Raw genomic sequence first — 18,795 nt, 5'->3', positions numbered from 1 at the left:
CAAACACTCACACCCAGTCAACAGATCTGGGTTTAATCCATCACTGTTCTTTAGCCCACTCTGCCACCGCAGTTCAGACAAGGCCATATGCAAACCAGTCTGACCCTGTGCCTCATGGAAACAGTCCATCCCGAACTGCCAAGCCATGCCTTCCCTGGACCGGAAACAAGCTTCCGAGGACCGGTTTCTGGCATTTCCGCCGTCTCCAGCCCAGCTTGCTTGAATCTAGTGGCAAAGTGAGCAAGGGACTCATGTCTTAGCATACCCTGCCAACTTATGGCGAACAAAGTGGTACAAAAGGGGGTGGTGATGGACGGAGCATCTGAACCAATCAAACACTCACACCCAGTCAACAGATCTGGGTTTATTCCATCACCGTTCTTTAGCCCACTCTGCCACCCCAGTCAAGACATGGCCATATGCAAATCAGTCTGACCCTGTGCCTCATGGGAACAGTCCCGCCTGAACTGCCAAGCCATGCCTTCCCTGGACCGGAAACAAGCTTCCGAGGACTGGTTTCTGGCATTTCAGCCGTCTTCAGCCCGGCTTGCTTGAATCCAGTGGCAAAGTGAGCAAAGGACCCACGTCTGAGCATACCCTGCCAACTTATGACGAACAAAGTGGTACAAAAGGGGGTGGTGATGGACGGACCCTTCACCTGCCAATCCTGCAAGTTCGCCTGCATCAGGAACTGCAACCCACCCGCACCCACCAAGCCAAACACCAACAGCAACCACCTGAAGTGCATCCTGCTCTACACCCGCTCCGTCCACAGACACGCCGTGGAACTATGGAACCTGCCCGACACCACATCCCCAGACGTCGCCTTCCTCACGGAAACCTGGATGAACGCCTCCTCAGAGCCCGCCATCGCCATCCCGGACGGATACAAGATCACCAGGAGGGACCGCACCAACCGTACAGGAGGAGGCATCGCCATCGTCCACAAGAACACCATCCGCATCACGACCAACTCCGACGACACCCTCACAACCGCCGAACATCTTCACTTCCATATTCACACCGACCCCAAGACCACACTCAGAGGCACCCTCATCTACAGACCCCCAGGACCCCGCACTCAATTCAGTGAAGACATCGCAGACTTCATCAGCCCACACGCCCTTCCCTCCGCTGACTACATCCTCCTAAGAGACCTCAACTTCCACCTGGAGAACAACAACAACAACAACACCACCACCCTCCTGGACAACCTCGCTAACCTCGGACTCAAGCAACTGGTAAACACCCCCACCCACTACGCCGGACACACTCTTGACCCAATCTTCTCCTCCAGCAAGTACATCTCCTTCAGCCACTCCACCGGACTCCACTGGACAGACCACAGCTGCGTCCACTTCAGCTTCAGAAAGACCACAACCCACCACCTCCCGCAACAAGTTCCCCGCAGGAACTGGAACAAGATCACGACCGACCAGCTCACCGCATCACTGAACCAGAACCCTCCCGCCAGATCAACGGACCCCAACCAAGCAGCCCACAACCTGGCACAGTGGATCACCAACTGCGCCGACAACCTCGCACCCCTGAAAACCCACCCCAACGGGCCCAGAAGCAAGAAAGCCCCGTGGTTCAACGACGACCTCAAGAACTCCAAGAGGAACTGCCGCACCCTCGAGAAAGCCTGGCGAAAGAACCCGACCACAGACAACATGACCGCCCTCAAGCAAGCCACCCTTAAACACCACCAGCTGATCCACACCACCAAGAAGACAGCATTCAAGGAAAGATTAGACAATAACGCACACAACAACAAGGAGCTCTTCAGCATCGTCAAAGAGCTCTCCAACCCCAGCGCCGGTAACAACGACATCACTCCCTCACAGGACCTCTGCGAGTCACTTGCCACGTTCTTCCACAGCAAGATCGCAGACATACACAACAGCTTCGGCGAACAGTCCACGCACCCAACCACAGAACCGACGCCCCCCACCACCACCCTCCGCGACTGGACCCCAGTCAACACAGAAGACACCATCCGGACGATGAACACCATCCACTCCGGTTCACCAACCGACCCATGCCCTCACCACGTCTTCAACAAGGCCGACTCCGTCATCGCACCCCATATCCGGGACATCATCAACTGTTCCTTCAACACCGCCACCTTCCCGGAGAGCTGGAAGCACGCCGAACTCAGCGCCCTCCTGAAAAAACCATCGGCAGACCCCACCGACCTCAAGAACTGCCGCCCCATCTCGCTCCTCCCGTTTCCTGCCAAAGTCATCAAGAAGACCGTCAACAGACAGCTGGCCGCCTTCTTCGAGACGAACGGATCCCTCGACCACTCACAGTCCGGCTTCCGAGCAAATCACAGCACCGAGACTGCCCTCATCGCAGCCACTGACAACATCCTCCTGGACCTCTCCGCAGCGCTATATACTGTTTGCCACCGCAACCTAGTACAACGCCTCAGCAACGTCGGAATCCAAGGGAAGGCCCTGGAGTGGATCATCTCGTTCCTCGCCGGAGGAACCCAGAGAGTCCGCCTCCCCCCGTTCAGATCTGAGGCCTCCGAAGTCATCTGCGGCGTGCCACAAGGATCATCGCTCAGCCCCACCCTCTTCAACGTGTACATGAGCCCCCTCGCAGCAATCGCACGCCAACACAGCCTCAACATCATCTCCTACGCCGACGACACCCAGCTGATCCTCTCCCTCACCAACGACCCCGCCACCGCCAGATCCAACCTACACGAAGGGATGAAAGAGGTAGCCAATTGGATGAAGAACCGCCGCTTGAAACTGAACTCAGACAAGACGGAAGTCCTCATCCTTGGACCATCACCGTCGGCGTGGGACGACTCCTGGTGGCCCCCGGCCCTAGGCAGTGCACCCAAACCAACGGATCACGCACGCAACCTGGGCTTCATCCTGGACCCCTCCCTGTCGATGACCAGACAAGTCAACGCTGTCTCTGCTTCATGCTTCCACATCCTACGCATGCTCCGAAAGATCTTCCGATGGATCCCCACTGAAACCAGGAAGACGGTCACCCAGGCACTTGTCACCAGCCGACTGGACTACGGGAACACCCTCTACGCCGGAACCACAGCCAAGCTGCAGAAAATACTCCAACGTACCCTGAACGCCTCCGCACGACTCATCCTGGACATCCTACGCCACAGCCACATCTCCGGACACCTGAAAGACCTGCACTGGCTCCCCGTCAGCAAAAGAATCACTTTCCGCCTCCTCACCCACGCGCAAAAAGCCCTCCACAACCTAGGCCCCAGGTACCTCAACGACCGCCTGACCTTCTACACTCCCACCCGCCAACTACGATCGACCAGCCACGCACTCGCCGCCGTTCCACGCATCCGAAGAGCCACCATGGGAGGAAGATCCTTCTCCTACCTGGCAGCCAAGACCTGGAATTCACTCCCCATCCACCTCCGTCTTACCCAAGACCACCTCTCCTTCAGGAAGCAACTCAAGACCTGGCTGTTCGAGCAGTAGCGGACCCCCCCCCGGCGCCTTAAGAACCTCCGGGTGAGTAGCGCGCTATACAAATTTCTTGATTGATTGATTGATTGGAGCATCTGAACCAATCAAACACTCAAACCCAGTCAACAGATCTGGGTTTAATCCATCACCGTTTTTTAGCCCACTCTGCCACCCCAGTTCAGACATGGCCATATGCAAATCAGTCTGACCCAGTGCCTCATGGGAACAGTCCAGCCCGAACCGCCAAGCCATGCCTTCCCTAGACCGGAAACAGGCTTCCGAGGACCGGTTTCTGGCATTTCAGCCGTCTTCAGCCCGGCTTGGTTGAATCCAGTGGCAAAGTGGGTTGTGGGTTTATAGAGGAATAGGGTGGGAACTAATGTAATTATAATTCATTATTTAATATTTTGTATTGCTTAATATTTATATATTTAATGTTTTATATTGTTAATTGTCGTAAATAATTATTTATTAATTGGTTATGAATTGTTTAATAATTATTAATAATGAGTTGGTAAATATGTAAATTGTGTTAACTTTTTTAGGAGCAGGTTGTGGGTTTATAGGGTAGTAGGGTGGGAAGTAATTTAATTTCAATATTTTTTTATATTTTTATTTGAAAATGTATTTTAAGTTGTTTTATACTGTTAATTGTGTGAATTAAATTATTATTAATTGTTGTAAATTGGTTGTTAATTTTAATTAATTGATTATTCATATATTAATTAAATATGTTAAAAGTGTTCTGTTTTACAACATTGTTGGTGTCATTTATAGGGGAATATGGTGGGAGGCAATTATTTTAAATTAATTAATTGTTTGTTAATTCATTTTAATTATTTTGCTTGAGTGGGAATAGGAAATTGTTCCCCTATGCAATCCAACACTTTCCCTACTGTTGCACTCGCTGGAGTGGGAATAGTAAATTATTATTCTCCGCTATCCAACACTTTCCCTACTGTTGCACTTGCTGGCGTGGGACTAGTAATTTTATCCCCTCCGCTCTATCCAACACTTTCCCTACTGTTGCACTTGCAGGAATGGGAATAGTAATTGTTACCCTCTGCTATCCAACACTTTTTCTACTGTTGCACTCCCTGGAGTAGGAATAGTAAATTATTCCTCTTCGCTATCCAACACTTTCTGTACTGTTGCACTTGCTGGAGTGGGAATAGTAATTTTTCCCCCTACGCTAGCCAACATTTTCCCTACAGTTGCACTCGCTGGAGTGGGAATAGTAATTTTATCCCATCCGCTATCCAACACTTTCCCTACTGTTGCACTCTCTGGATGGGGAATAGTAAATAATTCCCCTCCGCTAGCCAACACTTTCCCTACAGTTCTACCTGCTGGAGTGGGAATAGTAAATGATTCCCTGCGCTACCCAGCACTTTCCTAACTGTTGCACGCACTCCCTGGAGTGGGAATAGTAAATTATTCCCCTCCGATATCCAACACTTACCCTACTGTTGCACTTGATGGAGTGGGAATAGTAATTGTTACCCCTCCGCTATCAAACACTTTCCCTACTGTTGCACTCGCTGGAGTGGGAATAGTAATGGTTACCCCTCCGCTATCCAACACTTTCTCTACTGTTACAGTCCCTGGAGTAGGAATAGTAAATTATTCCCCTCCGCTATCCAACACTTTCCCTACTGTAGCACTAGCTGGTGTGGGGATAGTAATTTTGTCCCCTCCGCTATCCAACACTTTACCTACTGTTGCTGTCTCTGGATTGGGAATAGTAATTTTTACCTGTCCGCTATCCAACACTTTCTCTACTAAAGCACTCTCTGGAGTGGGAATAGTAAATTATTCACCTCCACTATCCAAAACTTTTCCTACTGTTGCACTCGCTGGAGTGGGAATAATAATTTTTACCCCTCCGCTATCCAACATTTTCCCTACTGTTGCACCCTCTGGATTGGGAATAGTAAATAATTCCACTACGCTAGCCAACACTTTCCCTTCAGTTCTACCTGCAGGAGTGGGAATAGTAAATGATTCCCCTCACTATCCAACACTTTCCTTACTGCTGCACTCCCTGGAGTGGCAATGGTAAATTATTCCCCTACGCTATACAACGCTTTCCCTACTATTGCCCTACCTGGAGTAGGAATAGTATTTTTATCCCCTCCACTATCCAATATTTTCCATACTGTTGCTGTTAATGTAGTGTAAAATGTAATTGTAAAAGAATAAAAAATATCTTAATATTTTGATTTATTCTATGTGTATTTATAGTTATTTTTATTTTACTGATATATGGATATATATATGTATTTATAATTTTTTAATATGTTTCTAACATTTCATAATTTACTATCATCATTATTTATTAATATTAAGTAAACGTATATGTTATATTTTATATGTATGCATGTTTATTTTTTTACATTATTTGTTAATTCTAATTTTTAACATTTTACAATAATTCTAACTATCTTTTTTTCAAAATTATATGTATTATTTACTGTATTTTATATTCTTTTTTTAACATATAAAAAACAAATATTTTTAATGATATTTTTTATAACAATATTTTTTTCTCGATATTTTTGTACTTACCATGATGTATACAGGATGTCGATATTCTTGACATCGATATTTTGGTATCGATATTTTGGGACCTCGATATTGTGGTCGTCGATATTCTGTCAGTGATTCACTTGAAACTCTCAGGAACATCGAATCAACATTTGTACAATTGACTATAATGATAACTTGGGTTGTGCCAAGTTTTATTTTGGCAGCTGAAGTTGTATCAATCTACTGATTTTCACTACTCACAAAGTTTGCAAATATTCACAGTTTACCTTTACCTCTGAAACGTTCTACTCTGCATTGTAAGATAAATCTCATTTTCTATCAACACAATGTTCACTTTTCACTTTAATTGAACCCATTCAGAATTGTTCTCTGCATGTTTACCTCTGGCCAAGCTTTTCTGTGAACAATAGTGTAACACAGCAAAATAATTGTTAGGCCCTGATTTTCAATCTGGTACAAAAGGGGGTGGTGATGGACGGAGCATCTGAACCAATCAAACACTCACACCCAGTCAACAGATCTGGGTTTAATCCATCAACGTTCTTTAGCCCACTCTGCCACCGCAGTTCAGACAAGGCCATATGCAAATCAGTCTGACCCTGTGCCTTATGGGAACAGTCCATCCCGAACTGCCAAGCCATGCCTTCCCTGGACCGGAAACAAGCTTCCGAGGACAGGTTTCTCGCATTTCAGCCGTCTTCAGCCCAGCTTGCTTGAATCCAGTGGCAAAGTGAGCAAGGGACTCATGTCTTAGCATACCCTGCCAACTTATGGCGAACAAAGTGGTACAAAAGGGGGTGGTGATGGACGGAGCATCTGAACCAATCAAACACTCACACCCAGTCAACAGATCTGGGTTTATTCCATCACCGTTCTTTAGCCCACTCTGCCACCCCAGTTCAGACATGGCCATATGCAAATCAGTCTGACCCTGTGCCTCATGGGAACAGTCCAGCCTGAACTGCCAAGCCATGCCTTCCCTGGACCGGAAACAAGCTTCCAAGGACTGGTTTCTGGCATTTCAGCCGTCTTCAGCCCGGCTTGCTTGAATCCAGTGGCAAAGTGAGCAAGGGACTCACGTCTGAGCATACCCTGCCAACTTATGACGAACAAAGTGGTACAAAAGGGGGTGGTGATGGACCGACCCTTCACCTGCCAATCCTGCAAGTTCGCCTGCATCAGGACCTGCAACCCACCCGCACCCACCAAGCCTAACACCAACAGCAACCACCTGAAGTGCATCCTGCTCAATACCCGCTCCGTCCACAGACACGCCGTGGAACTATGGAACCTGCTCGACACCACATCCCCAGACGTCGCCTTCCTCACGGAAACCTGGATGAACGCCTCCTCAGCGCCCGACATCGCCATCGCCATCCCGGACGGATACAAGATCACCAGGAGGGACCGCACCGACCGTACAGGAGGAGGAATCGCCATCGTCCACAAGAACACCATCCGCATCACGGCCAACTCCGACGACACCCTCACAACCGCCGAACATCTTCACTTCCAGATTCACACCGACCCCAAGACCACACTCAGAGGCACCCTCATTTACAGACCACCAGGACCCCGCACTCAATTCAGTGAAGACATCGCAGACTTCATCAGCCCACACGCTCTTCCCTCCGCTGACTACATCCTCCTAGGAGACCTCAACTTCCACCTGGAGAACAACAACAACAACAACACCACCACCCTCCTGGACAACCTCGCTAACCTCGGACTCAAGCAACTGGTGAACACCCCCACCCACTACGCCGGACACACGCTTGACCCAATCTTCTCCTCCAGCAAGTACATCTCCTTCAGCCACTCCACCGGACTCCACTGGACAGACCACAGCTGCGTCCACTTCAGCTTCAGAAAGACCACAACCCACCACCTCCCGCAACAAGTTCCCCGCAGGAACTGGAACAAGATCACGAACGACCAGCTCACCGCATCACTGAACCAGAACCCTCCCGCCAGATCAACGGACGCCAACCAAGCAGCCCACAACCTGGCACAGTGGATCACCAACTGCGCCGACAACCTCGCACCCCTGAAAACCCACCCCAACAGGCCCAGAAGCAAGAAAGCCCCGTGGTTCAACGACGACCTCAAGAACTCCAAGAAGAACTGCCGCACCCTTGAGAAAGCCTGGCGAAAGAACCCGACCACAGACAACATGACCGCCCTCAAGCAAGCCACCCGCAAACAGCACCAGCTGATCCACACCACCAAGAAGACAGCATTCAAGGAAAGATTAGACAATAACGCACACAACAGCAAGGAGCTCTTCAGCATCGTCAAAGAGCTCTCCAACCCCAGCGCCGGTAACAACAACATCACTCCCTCACAGGACCTCTGCGACTCACTTGCCACGTTCTTCCACAGCAAGATCGCAGACATACACAACAGCTTCGGCGAACAGTCCACGCACCCAACCACAGAACCGACGCCCCCCACCACCACCCTCCGCGACTGGACCCCAGTCAACACAGAAGACACCATCCGGACGATGAACACCATCCACTCCGGTTCACCAACCGAGCCATGCCCTCACCACGTCTTCAACAAGGCCGACTACGTCATCGCACCCCAAATCATCAACTGCTCCTTTAACACCGCCACCTTCCCGGAGAGCTGGAAGCACGCCGAACTCAGCGCCCTCCTGAAAAAACCATCGGCAGACCCCACCGACCTCAAGAACTACCGCCCCATCTCGCTCCTCCCGTTTTCTGCCAAAACCATCGAGAAGACCGTCAACAGACAGCTGGCCGCCTTCCTCGAGACGAACGGATCCCTCGACCACTCACAGTCCGGCTTCCGAGCCAATCACAGCACCGAGACCGCCCTCATCACAGCCACTGACGACATCCGATCCCTGCTCGACAACAGGGAAACAGTGGCCCTCATCCTCCTGGACCTCTCCGCAGCGTTCGATACTGTTTGCCACCGCACCCTAGTACAACGCCTCAGCAACGTCGGAATCCAAGTGAAGGCCCTGGAGTGGATCATCTCGTTCCTCGCCGGAAGAACCCAGAGAGTCCGCCTCCCCCCGTTCAGATCTGAGGCCTCCGAAGTCATCTGCGGTGTGCCACAAGGACCATCGCTCAGCCCCACCCTCTTCAACGTGTACATGAGCCCCCTCGCAGCCATCGCACGCCAACACAGCCTCAACATCATCTCCTACGCCGACGACACCCAGCTGATCCTCTCCCTCACCAACGACCCCGCCACCGCCAGATCCAACCTACACGAAGGGATGAAAGAGGTAGCCGATTGGATGAAGAACAGCCGCTTGAAACTGAACTCAGACAAGACGGAAGTCCTCATCCTTGGACCATCACCGTCGGCCTGGGACGACTCCTGGTGGCCCCCGGCCCTAGGCAGCACACCCAGAGCAACGGATCACGCACGCAACCGTCGGCTTTATCCTGGACCCCTCCCTGTCGATGACCAGACAAGTCAACGCTGTCTCGGCTCATGCTTCAACATCCTACGCATGCTCCGAAAGATCTTCCGATGGATCCCCACCGAAACCAGAAAGACGGTCACCCAGGCACTTGTCACCAGCCTACTGGACTACGGGAACACCCTCTACGCCGGAACCACAGCCAAGCTGCAGAAAATACTCCAACGTACCCTGAACGCCTCCGCACGACTCATCCTGGACTTCCTACGCCACAGCCACATCTCCGGACACCTGAAAGACCTGCACTGGCCCCCGTCAGCAAAAGAATCACTTTCCGCCTCCTCACCCACGCACAAAAAGCCCTCCACAACCTAGGCCCCTGGTACCTCAATGACCGCCTGACCTTCTACACTCCCACCCGCCAACTACGATCGACCAGCCAGGCACTCGCCGCCGTTCCACGCATCCGAAGAGCCACCATGGGAGGAAGATCCTTCTCCTACCTGGCAGCCAAGACCTGGAATTCACTCCCCATCCACCTCCGTCTTACCCAAGACCACCTCTCCTTCAGGAAGCAACTCAAGACCTGGCTGTTCGAGCAGTAGCGGACCCCCCCCCGCAAGCGCCTTGAGACACTCTGGGTGAGTAGCGCGCTATACAAATTTCTTGATTGATTGATTGATTGATTGGAGCATCTGAACCAATCAAACACTCAAACCCAGTCAACAGATCTGGGTTTAATCCATCACCGTTTTTTAGCCCACTCTGCCACCCCAGTTTAGACATGGCCATATGCAAATCAGTCTGACCCAGTGCCTCATGGGAACAGTCCAGCCCGAACAGCCAAGCCATGGCTTCCCTAGACCGGAAACAAGCTTCCGAGGACCGGTTTCTGGCATTTCAGCTGTCTTCAGCCCGGCTTGGATGAATCCAGTGGCAAAGTGAGCAAGGGACTCACGTCTGAGCATACCCTGCCAACTTATGGTGAACAAAGTGGTACAAAAGGGGGTGGTGAGGGACGGAGCATCTGAACCAATCAAACACTCACACCCAGTCAACAGATCTGGGTTTAATCCATCACCGTTCTTTAGCCCACTCTGCCACCGCAGTTCAGACATGGCCATATGCAAATCAGTCTGACCCTGTGCCTCATGGGAACAGTTCATCCCGAACTGCCAAGCCATGCCTTCCCTGGACCGGAAACAAGCTTCCGATGACCGGTTTCTGGCATTTCAGCAGTCTTCAGCCCGACTTGCTTGAATCCAGTGGCAAAGTGAGCAAGGGACTCACGTCTTAGCATACCCTGCCAACTTATGGCGAACAAAGTGATACAAAAGGGGGTGGTGATGGACGGAGCATCTGAACCAATCCAACACTCACACCCAGTCAACAGATCTGGGTTTAATCCATCACCGTTCTTTTGTACCACTTTGTTCGCCATAAATTGGCAGGGTATGCTCAGGCGTGAGTCCCTTGCTCACTTTGCCACTGGATTCAAGCAAGCCGGGCTGAAGACGTCTGAAATGCCAGAAACCGGTCCTCGGAAGCTTGTTTCCGGTCCAGGGAAGGCTTGGCTTGGCAGTTCGGGCTGAACTGTTCCCATGAGGTACAGGGTCAGACTGATTTGCATATGGCCATGTCTGAACTGGGGTGTCAGAGTGGACTAAAGAACGGTGATGGATTAAACCCAGATCTGTTGACTGGGTGTGAGTGTATGATTGGTTCAGATGCTCCGTCCATCATCACCCCCTTTTGTATCACTTTGTTCGCCATAAATTGGCAGGGTATGCTCAGACATGAGTCCCTTGCTCACTTTGCCACTGGATTCAAGCAAGCCGGGCTGAAGACAGCTGAAATGCCAGAAACCGGTCCTCGGAAGCTTGTTTCCAGTCCAGGGAAGGCATGGCTTGGCAGTTCGGGCTGGACTGTTCCCATGAAGCACAGGGTCAGACTGATTTGCATATGGCCATGTCTGAACTGGGGTGGCAGAGTGGGCTAAAGAAAGGTGATGGATTAAACCCAGATCTGTTGACTGGGTGTGAGTGTTTGATTGGTTCAGATGCTCCGTCCATCATCACCCCCTTTTGTACCACTTTGTTCGCCATAAATTGGCAGGGTATGCTCAGACGTGAGTCCCTTGCTCACTTTGCCACTGGATTCAAGCAAGCCGGGCTGAAGACGGCTGAAATGCCAGAAAACGGTCCTCGGAAGCTTGTTTTCGGTCTAGGGAAGGCTTGTCTTGGAAGTTCGGGCTGGACTGTTCCCATGAGGCACAGGGTCAGACTGATTTGCCTATGGCCATGTCTGAACTGGGGTGGCGGAGTGGGCTAAAGAACGTTGATGGATTATTAAACCCAGATCTTTTGACTGGGTGTGAGTGTTTGATTGGTTCAGATGCTCCGTCCATCACCACCCCCTTTTGTACCACTGATTTTCAATCGGTCACTAATCCCATGATTAAATACAAGTTTGCACACCCTGTAATGGGTGAATTTATGCATAAAATGCACATAGTTCCCTCTGCTGGGGGGCAGATCAAGATGGGGTGCAAACTGATAATTACTGCAAGTCGCAGCAACGGATTTTAGCTGGGGAGCAATTTGCATCTGTCTTTGGCACACCACCTTATTTAATTAAACTTTTATTCTGAAGTATATTTTATGTTGAACCATTTCATTTAGTGTTAAGTAAGTATATATACAACCTAAACTGGCACAAAAGTCACGATTTTCAAGTGAAAGTGCCAAGATGAAAAACATCAGAAGCTTTGCAAGTGTGTGAAAATGTACCCACTAAAACAAATCTGCAGTCATAGATGGTGTATCTCCTGTTTATAAAACAATAGGTCCATGCCACTTTTTGTGACTCATTTAACACTGCTGTGAACCACGGTTAGATGCCAATGGTGGGTGACTGTTTAGTTGCATAATGGTTTCAAAATCAAATAAGAACATAGCTTTTTGTTGAGGTGCTTTTTTGCATTCCAGGTTGAGGTCTTCCATTGTGTGAGGTAAGGGTGACTTTATGTCCGCCACAATGTCCCCACATACTGGAATATGTGCTAGCCAATGCCCTCAAGAAGCTGCCACCTTCTCAGGAGGAAAAAACAAAGGCGTAAAAAACCTCCTTGCTGGATGAAGACTTCAAAGCACTGAAAAAACCCAGAACTCAGGAATCAAACAATGGAATTCTTCTGGAGTGAAGAGTCAGGATCAGCAGGTAGAGTGAGTCAGGAAACAAGCAAAGAAACACAGCTTTGTTGCGAAGCACCCTCCAAACAGACTGAAGCCCTTATGTAACCAAAGAACAAGAAAAGGAAAATACATCATGTGACTGGAAACTGGTGGAATGGGAAGTCTGGGAAGAAACCAAGGTAAAAAGCCATGATGGAAAAGAAAAGTGGTTGAAAAGCTGAACTGGGCTGGCTGCAGAGTAGCATTAAAAGGCAGCTGCAAACCCTCCGGCAGATTATGGCAATTTTAGAGCTGGAGGAGCAAGGTACAGCAGCCATTAACTCTGGTGCACGAGGGAAGGCATTAAAGTGAGACTCACAGTCTGCAGCTGTCGGCTTTTTGCAGAGTTTCTCAGGCCCGGGAAGCGCAGGATCAGGCAAGGTACAACAGGTCTCAGGCACCCAGAGGCCGAGATGGGGATGTCACAGCACACGTTGATAGTACTTTTGCATCCTTATTTTAATGACAAAACAGCACTTTCCATGTAGGACTGGGGAACATTTCTGAAGTACAAACAAAAAACAGTTACGAGCCCGATGCCTTTAATATAGCTGCAATTTTGACCTAGCTGGTATGCAGTGATCTGCAACTCTTTTATTTCTCTTAAATGTTTTTTCAGTCATTTAGACCTCTGCATAATGTGGCATCTCATATTCTGAATGATGTATTGAACCAATATGATGTTAATTGGAAAAATGGCTGGAATGTGAATCAAAAGCAGCCCAGGCTAAATGTTCAAATCATCCCAGCTCCTTAACTCACTAACTTCTATCTCTTGCCACACATCCAATTTCTCTTTCAGTCTTATTCTCCGTCCTGAAACCACGGTTGTGCTTGCTGAAATTAATCTGAGGGAACTGGAAAAAGTGACAAAGGCACCATCTTTGGCCCTCGGCCTCCAAAACTCGTAGTCCGAACTTCTAGCCTTCCAGGGGAAAGCCCTTGGCATAAATGACCGGTCCGACCATGTTCAAAAAATGAAGTTTTTTTGTAAATACCTTTTTTTATCTTTTTATTTAACAAGCTCAAGATCAAATACTTACATTGATGATTGTATATGCACGTCAACATCATAAACAAATCTGTAATCCATGTATCAGGTGTATGGGCACCGATTCGTGCCCTCAAAACACTCGAGTAATAGTCCTTGAGGCTTATGTCCACAACACAGAGTTCACACATAAAATAAACAGGTAGACTTTGCTTATTTATAAATAGTTATGAAATGCACTTTTGTGCGTCCCATATCCCTCTATATTTGCGGCACTGCGACCACATCTTTTACCATTACTTGTTGTAAATACCTTCTAGAACTAAAATCCAGAAAACTGCTATTACAATTATATTTTAAAAAGTACTTCCTGGCGGTGTACAATTACGAGTTGCACTTCTCTAAGTCTGTCAATCTGAAACAAACCCATGGACATGAGTTTAGCCACATTACCACTATTGAACTTACACGCTCTTCTTTCGCCTCTTATTTTTGGAGTTTCTGATTAATTTTACGGTGTACCACAAGCAAGATTAATTGATTTGCATGCTAAAATTTGCTGTTTGTATACCATTTTACCGTTATATGCAATGTATGTGTGGGGTGTGTGTGTGTGTGTGTATACGTTCAATGAAAAAAACAAAGGTTAAAGATTAGTTATAGTTAGAAAAACTTGATATTGTAATTCCATACAAAAAACGTAACTAACAGAAACGTTGGAAATGTTAATGTTATAGTTATAGACTAGATTTATAATTTACGCCCTGTCATTAACCAGGCACCGTTGTCGTTCAAAGAGCCTGCCGACATACTTCGAATATGAAAGAGGAAGTGTGTGGCCGGCGGGACCCATGGTGGATGGAGCAAAACACGTACAAGTGACTGTACAGACAGATCATGCTGGGAGCCCAACCTGGGCAGTGGATGGAAAAATACAGTGAGGGGTTGGACAACTCCTATGTTCCTTGTACGAAGCTATACTTCCACTTTCTCCAGCGACTGGGAACCGGGGCGTTGTAGCAGCGTTTACACAGTGGGTTCCCAAAACATCGGAGTTGGTACCTGGAGTTCAAATTACTCCAGAGGTGGACTGCCAAGCTAAGCAGATGGCAGCGGACGAGCTGTTTGTGCGAGTAGCATGACATTAGAAGGTAATTAGCAGGTTAACCGACCAGGAGAAGAGACGGTCATGAGAATAAAGGCCAAATTGCAGCAACTGAAAATAAATGGAATGGTGAATTATCAAAATGGTGGGAGACTGCCTCTTTTTAAAAAGTATATTGAGGTTGAGTGGGTACCCAGGGATCTCCGAATTCTAATCACACAAAGTTATGGAAATCCACATCCCAACCTATTGAAAGAATGTGGCGAACATAAATCCAGCTCTATGGGTATGTATGATGACATTCTGAAACAAAGCAGGAATTAAAAGTGCTTCAGTGGATATTTTAAGTAAATATTGACATCTCATTGTAACATTCGTTTTCGGGAATTGATTCTCATTCCACATCAAATAATTCATCCTGCTACTCATGTTTTCAAGTAATCATTTGGTTTTAGGTTTCAAAGCAAACATAAGTTCTAGATTCCAATAACAAGAGTACTGTGCAAACATAGCATTAGAAAAGAGTAGGTGTTGCCTGGAAGGCGAGTGGGTGCTGCAACCCAGTCTGCTACCCAAGGCAGGAGGGTGATTACGTTTGGTAGATTCAGAGTAAGACCTACATGTTTGATAGGAGAACTCACAAGGGGAGAATGGGAGAGAAAGGTCTGTCAGTTCTGGGGAAGGCAGCCTCGAGGCGAAATGTTATTATTGGAGAACATTCAATTTAGAGCAGCCAGGGTAGAGCATGGGTAGTCACAAACATTTTCCCAGGCGCCGTAAAGTGGTCTTTGGTGTGACCGAGGGCCGCACTAATGCGGGTGGGGTGTAAAGTGTGTGTAGGAGAAGCAATGCATGTATATTTAGTGGCTGAATGCAATTATGCAATGTGGAACCAGAAAACCTAGGATGAATTCTGGCTTGTCCATATGACCAAATTGTGTGACCCTGGGCAATTGTTTTATTTCAATATCCCTCCTTTTTCTTCATTATCACATATAAGAGAAACTCGAAATACATCCGCCTCAGGGTCTCACCTACCACTGGTTTTACCCTGACTTTGTCTTAGCATTTCTCGTTCCTCAACTGACAGATACATTCTACATGTCTCCACTTGCATGCTACTTCCACCCCCTCTGGAACTCTGATATAGGTAGGTACTAGAGGGCTCTGCCTGCTCCTGAGAGGGTGGGGGACCCACAGGCCTATGCCTGCTCCTAAAGGGTTGGGGAGGTACTACCGGGCTCTGCCCTCTCCTTGTTAATAAGTTGACTGTGCGGCACAGAGGGTCACTACACATGGCTATTCCTCCCCCTGTGTGTGGAAGTTACCTGTTCTGTCGAGCCTGCCAGACAACGCATGCAATGTCTCTTGCAAGACAGTGTGTGCTTACTAAGAACATAAAGCGACTTTGAGCCCACCGAGTGCTTACCATTGCTTGGCTTTACTGTCATATTTGTTTGCCTGCTTCTTAGTTGTGTCTCGACTTGCCAATCTTGTTCAACACTCCAATTGAGCATATGTACTTTACCATCTCTTTTAATTGGCCTGCTTTTAGAAAGGTACATTTGCATTGCTTGAAGTATGTGTATGTTAATCAGTATTTGCTCTCCAATTTCTCCCAACTATAGATTGCATTTGAATGTGTGAACATGGTATGAAACACAACTTTTTATTTCAGGTGTTTTGCAGCAGTTTGAAAATATTGTAGAGCTTCTCATTGCTCAAAAGGGTGCACTGACAGATATCTATTGCTTTGCACTTTGTAGCTTGGTTTTCACTGAGTGGAAAGTGTCACTCTAAGTGTCACACATTTCATCGTTGAATGTCACTCATAAGTACACTGAAACCATGGAAAAGTCACACAATTACATCCTGAAAACTTGGCAGCTATTTGCCAAAATTCGAGTTATGCACTATTATCCCATCACTTTGCGACATGGAAGACCATCCTAACTGAAATACACCATACCTACCTTGCATGGGAATCATTTTGTGCAGCTGCACTTTACAAGCGCGTAACATAGCTTGTGAACTGCATCTTTTGCTCTGCTTTTGACCAATTCTCTTCCACACATCATGCATGGCCTTTCCAATTGACTTTCCTCTTAGTTCCCTAGTGGAATTGTCGTTAGGGCAAGGAAGCATGGATGTTTCTAAATTTAGGGTTAAAAAGGATCACTTTTGAAAGGTCTCAAAGCACTCATTAAAGGCAACCTGCTGTTCTGTCAACATCCAAAAGCGCTTTAACCTCTTCAAATATTAAAATGTGGGTGCTCAGGATTGATGGAAATCTATTGAATGCCTCAGAATAGTTTCTAAGGAATGAATGACCATGGCAGCAGGATCTATACGATGAAAGACATGCACCACAGTGAGTTAAGGTGACCGGGTGAAAGTTGTTGCGTGCTGCTGGGGCTACGCTTTCTGGACCAAGAAGCGTTAAATACTGTCAAAGATGCATTTCCTGTTAGGAGTTGTTCCCCTACGCACAGCATATAAGATACCAATGAACAGGTATAATGAAGTAGATCCAAACCTAAAGAAGTTTCACGTGTTTAATTCATGATTTCCAATGTTCAATAATCTTTTTTATCTGGCATTCAGGTTGATTGTATCATATCAAACATTCCATTCATGTTTTTCTCATCAATCCCAATGCATTTCGGGCAAGTTAATGCCCTTCGTCAGGGGATAATTTCTGCAACAAAAAGGATATAATGGTCTGGTATCAAGGAAATGGTCATATATATCTGAATTGCAGTTAGCAACGAGTGGTAGCTGTGATTCTCACTGTTGAACGTCTGGTACCATCAGTGTAACCAACATGCAGTGTTAAATAACGAATGAAAAACAAAATGTGTTCAAGGAAGTGCATGAATGGTACAAAGAGGAGTGAATGATTAAGTGAACATACCATAGTGAATTGGATCGGTGTATTAGTCTTTAAAGGCTCACAAAGCATGCAGCGTGTACGAGTTATAACGGGGAAGTGAAAGCTGCTTAAAACATGAAAAAGGTGGGAAGTAGCGTGTGCAACAAACGATACCGGCGGGCTGGTGAATGAACGCCGCATAAGAGTTGCTGGAAGATATAAGAAAGCCCAAACTTAATCATTACCGGGCGGTCAAGTCAACGGATATTAAAATGACTCGGTCTTTATAAAGAGAGTACTTACGGGTGTAGTGTTCAATGGATAGTATCCATAATGGTATCCCGTGAATCAGATCCATGCGGTTATCCGTTTGTGTGAGTCATGAGGTAAAATAAAGTTACGTAATGGTGTGTAAACGTGGTGTGTTAGACATAGAAAGCGGACTGCATAACAGAGTGATTTTGAGCTCCATTTTGAAATGGAGTCAGGGAACGATATCATCAGGAAACACAATAAGCAAAATAATAATACAGGCATTAAGAGAGTGCTATCAACCATACAAAAATTATAAATAACAAAGGAATTCCATTCTGTCATTTAATCCAGAGGGTTGCATCGTGCACAGGTATCGAATCCAGAAGTTTTCCCTCTGGAGTAGTCTATTCTTATTGTTAGTGCCCTCGATCTGGGACACCAGTTCAAGTACAGTAAATCTCAATTGAGAAACGTGTCTGTTTTCTGCAAAGTGCGTGGCTACAGTGGATTTCAAATTCTGGGTCCGAATGTTGCTTTTGTGTTCCAATATTCTAGTCCTGATTTCATTCCTTCAACTAGGAAAATGCTTACAGTTGCCTAATGTGTAGTATTTTATTTGTGCCACAGCTTAGAGACAGTATCTTGGGAGCCATACTATTCAACAGAGCTCCCTGTCTTGCATTTGTCCTGCTCACACCTACCATTGTCCATCTTGCAACACAGCAGGGCCGCGTCGGGTCCCATGCACACCCAGGAGACAACACAGATGACCAGGAAGTCGCACAGCTAGCTGCTGCCAGACAGGAAACTTTGCCTTCTCTCCCTAGCATGGAGGCTGCAACAGCGGTAGCCAAGAGAGGTAAAAAGCACTGATACTCCTTGCCAGAAAATGTTTGGTCCATTGATGACCACAAATTTT

The sequence above is a fragment of the Lissotriton helveticus genome, chromosome 9 (genome assembly GCF_964261635.1).
Source record: "Lissotriton helveticus chromosome 9, aLisHel1.1, whole genome shotgun sequence".
In the NCBI taxonomy this organism is placed as follows: Eukaryota; Metazoa; Chordata; class Amphibia; order Caudata; family Salamandridae; genus Lissotriton; species Lissotriton helveticus.
This window is presented reverse-complemented; position numbering follows the sequence as displayed.